Below are 5000 nucleotides of genomic sequence, written 5' to 3'. Positions count from 1 at the left end.
TCCAACAGTTTTCTTGATTAAAATTTTCTGTTGAAGTAATGTAAACGTAGAAGTCGTTTACCGGAAAACCTTCGTTTTCAGCGTTGACGTTCTATTCTCCAGATGTGTAATTTCTTTTCTAGTATGTAAAGAAAATCTGCCTTTAAATAAATGAAAAAAAAAAATGCTCTCAAGAGACGTCTGTACGAACCGTTGTTGGCAACTAAGTCTCCTTTAAAGGGCGAGGGGTAGGTGGAAAGGAAAGGAAAAAGGGCAAGGTAAGGAAAGCTCTTTGCTCTCCCAAAGGCATTAGGTATTCCTCTGAAGTCGGATATTTGCAAAGCTGTATATTTATCTAAGAGCTAAAGACGACTTGGCTGTTGTTTTTCTTCCTTTGTTTCTACCATACCCAAACCCCACCTTTTTTAGTTCGTTGCATTTCATAATGGAAGGGGTTCTTCAGCTGGAAATATAGCCTTTGGCGTTTGCATGTTTATTGGTACAGCACCAGAAGGTTTAAACATGAGTGGGTTTACTTTAATCATTTGTTTCTGCATGGAGACATTGGTTATAAATTTTATTTGAAGGGGTCTATGTGTGACATATGGAAATATAGCTACATAGTTACCTGTAACATCATGGAAACCAAGTCTTGTTGTCGTTAACAATTCGATAATTCTGGCTTTTCTTAGCACCAGATAAGTATAAACTATACGAAGGATAATTTTTTTGTATAAATTCAGCACAGTCGAACTCTGAGCATGGCGCATAAAGATAATGAGAAACTGGTGGGGAGAATAAATTTCCATGCGCTCTGCTCTACGCGTTTTGAATCTTTTGATCAGTCACTTTTTGTCTTCTGGATATACAGATTTCTACTCTTCAAAAACAAGTATTAATTATTTAAACATTGTAAATAAAAGCTATAGCAACTCCCCTAATCCTATACTGCCGTTAGCTTGGAGTTATAACTAGAATTGAGGATGCTTCAGTGTGTTAGTTCTTGCCTGAAAAAGCCTGAGACACAGGCGAAACGTAACGTATCACTTGAAATAAACGGAAACCACACCACGACTGTGTGTGCTTATCCAGAACTTTGAAGAAAGATTGAAAACAGAAGTAAGGAAACATGAAAAAGTTAGGATCAGAGAAGTCAGTGCCAGAGAGGCGTTCGCCCACAAATATATGAATATATATATATATATATATATATATATATATATATATATATATATATATATATATATATAACATTAAGCTATAAATTTCCTTTAGTATCCAATTCGCTCTGCCTCGGAAATAATGTATTTTCATACGTATGTTACCCGAAGGGGAATTTTTTAGTTGATAATAAGTTCGTCGTCTCGTGGGCTCGAACCACGGAAGACAAGAACTCAGGACTACAGTGACGCCTTGTATATGAATCACGGTGATGTGATAAAAATTCATTATATATATATATATATATATATATATATATATATATATATATATATATATATAATCATGTTTATAAATATGAAGAAGAATAATGATCTACTTAACAAGTTGGAATTCTATCTTGGACAAGTAATAAGACAACGATCAAATTATCTCTCTCTCTCTCTCTCTCTCTCTCTCTCTCTCTCTCTCTCTCTCTCTCCACCCTTATATATTGGGCTGCCTCTTCTCGCAATATTCATTGCATTTAGTCCACGTGTCAATCATTTACATGAGCCCCTTCACCTTCACGGACTGGACATTTTAGTCAGAAATCCGCTATGACTCTCTCTCTCTCTCTCTCTCTCTCTCTCTCTCTCTCTCTCTCTCTCTCTCTCTCTCTCTCACGTCCCTGATGTATATTTCCATCCATTTACTTTTTACCTCATACTCGTGGCGTTGGTATCTGATCATTAAGAATGTGGTAATTTTAAAAGCATTTTCTGCTTTAAAGAAAACTCTCATTATGAGGCATAAAGTGATATGGAGAAGATCCTTATTGATATTTATTTTCCTAAAATTTTCTTTCTGAAATTTCATATTCTTTTTACCATATCGTGTTACACCATAAAAAGCCTAGCATTATTGTTTACTTCGCACTGTGTACATTCTGTTTGTATTTTGTGATGCTTGCCTTTGTGATGCATAATGTTCTTGATATGTAACGGTTACTGCGATCAAAATTGTAGATTTATTAATATGTCGTGAAATATTTTGTGCTTTAGATAAAGTTAAAAGTTAAAGCTTTAAATAATGAATTTTTAATTGATAAGTAAGTGCTCTTCTGCACAAGCGCGCATATTTATGTTCATGAGAGAGAGAGAGAGAGAGAGAGAGAGAGAGAGAGAGAGAGAGAGAGAGAGAGAGAGAGAGAGAGAGAGAGATTAGCCCACTTTATGGTGACTAAACACCCTCGTGAAACCCTGTGTAAAGGTTTTAACAACCTCATCTGGTTGCCGCTATGAGCTGACTTCCAGGCAATGGAACCGTTTCATTCGACTCTGTCATTCTGTCATCTGTGTTCCCGCTCCCACCCCAATTTTTAAAGGATTTTTGTGATTTCAGTGAGATTTTTTTTTAGCATTTCCTTCCGTTTTCTCTTCTTGTAATCTGTAATTGACCCGTATATTTTCCTTTCGTCGTAATTAAAAGGAATTACGTCACCCACCCAAGCAAATTAACCCCTTTTTAGATAAGGAACGTAATTGTTGTTATTTCTTCCTCATTTTTCTCTGCAGTATTACAGAGAACAATTACGTCTTTCCTATTATTCTCGTAACCAATTATCATTTCTGCCAATGATATTGTCAGGATTTTCCTTGGTTATTTCTGCAATAATCGTATTTGTGGATTTTTCTATGCAATAAAAAGTTAAACAATATTCTCTCAAATATATGCACAAATGATGAGATCATTGTGGTTAATATATAAAGACATAATATCGTAGATGGATTTTTAAACGGCAAGTAATTCAAACGTACTCATACCAAGATTACGGATATGACTTAGCTAAATACACAGTATATCCTTCATATCAGTGAAATGTTTTGGTGAGCCCTTGACAGGGAATCACCAGACAGAAATGGTGTGAAATAAGTTAGACCATCCTTCAACCAGGTTTTTTTTCCCTTTTTTGGCAGTTTGTTGTTCAGGCAATTTCTCTCCCTTTTGGGGCCCCGGAAAGTAAGAGACTAAATGGTCCCGTTTAGTGTTTTGGAAATATGAGTTTTAAACATAGTGTTTGTATCGTTTGTCATTTACTTGTAAACACGTTCCGTCGGTTATTTTGATCTTGTTTACTATTTTCTGCAAGTCTCTAATATTTACTACGAACGTCTTTTGCATCATTATTATGTGGGAAATTTTTACAATTATATCTGAAAAGAATTTCAATTTAAGATAATTGCAAAAACGCGCGCGCGCATGCACACACATGCATATATATATATATATATATATATATATATATATATATATATATATATATATATATATATATATGTGTGTGTGTGTGTGTGTGTGTGTGTGTGTGTGTAAGTGTACATGTATAAAACCCCCAAAAAGTTCTAATAGTGAATGTATACGATCCATGAATAAAAATAGATGAGAATTAAAGAAAAAGTTTTTTTGAGGATATCTGAATATGAGCTTGGTTGGGTTTGGGGAATATAAAATGGTTGGGCGTGACAGGTGATTTAAATGCAAATGTAGGGGGACACAGAAATCGATGTTATTGGCAGGTATGGAGTTCTTGGAGTAATTGGATCAGAGAAAGTCTTGTGGAAATATGCTTAGAAAAGGAGTCGATTGTTGGAAATACATGACTTCTGAAGAGTAAATGTAATGGATGTTGGTAGGAAGAGAGAGAATCTGAATCAGAAATTAAGTTAAGTTAGAAAGGCAGCAGGGTATGTGCAAAAGATTTGTAGCACATTTGTCGGGGTCTACGGAAGTCAAGACGGAAATGTGTAATGGAAATGTAAAGCTATTTATTCTTTATATAAGTAAACTGTGGATTCTCTGTGACAATTAAAGACAAAAATTCGAGACGTAAGGACAACTGAGAATTTGAGAAATATGGACATATCTTGAAATAGTGATAAATACCTAGGTATCTGAAGGGAGGGGTTATAGTTTTCGAATGGTTCAGTCGTATAAGAAAGGACGGGGAGCAATAGCTTTCTGAGAAAAAGTGTTCTATTCAGAAGTGTCAACAAATGAGTTATCTGAGAGGAAGAGCCTCAATATCGTTATTCAGGAGCCGCGAGAGTGCATGCAAGATGGGTGTGTCTGTGTATGCTTGTAAGTACGTGTGAACGTGTGTGGTATGTTTGACTGCATTTTTGTGTTCATTTGCAAGTATCTATATTAATTTCTGTCAGTTCTGTGATATAACAATTAAATTGAACGCATACAACATGATACTGAAGATTGTAAAGAAGTGTTACGTGCTCTTTTTTTTTCTAGGCTTCTTTTCTTTTAATTTCTCCCAACTGATTTGATCGACTAGAACCTTAAAAGTTTTATGATTTACTCATATTTCAGGTAAAGAAATGAACTCGGCAAATCCGTTTGAATCCGATTTTATCGACCGAAAGCAAATGCTAAACTTATACATGTTCAACAAATAGCTTACTTGATTTGATTGTAGATTAAAGTGGGAGGTATCTAGCACACATTCTGTCCAAATTTGATAGCGAGATAAAACGGATCAGATTCTTCATCTGTAAACATGAGCACAGAGAATTCGATTATAATAGCTCTCAAATTGTAATAGCTCTCAATCAATACACATAATAGTGCGTTGTAAGTGACACACACAGATAAAAAGATAGGAGAATTGACTGTATATTCGTATCTGTGTTTGTATAGTTTATATAAAACATGCCTCATCTCCTTGTGTGTATGGGGTTTAACTTATATTTTCCTTATTAATGTTGATTTTGGAATTCGTTCTGAGAACTTCGTAATAATACCTCCTTATTACAAGGTTTTTGACTGTAATATATTACTAAATTGCCGATATCTATTTCAGGCCCTAC

This window comes from Macrobrachium rosenbergii, chromosome 27, assembly GCF_040412425.1.
Source record: "Macrobrachium rosenbergii isolate ZJJX-2024 chromosome 27, ASM4041242v1, whole genome shotgun sequence".
Lineage (NCBI taxonomy): Eukaryota > Metazoa > Arthropoda > Malacostraca > Decapoda > Palaemonidae > Macrobrachium > Macrobrachium rosenbergii.
The sequence above is the reverse complement of the archived record's forward strand: the minus strand, read 5'-3'. Positions refer to the sequence as shown.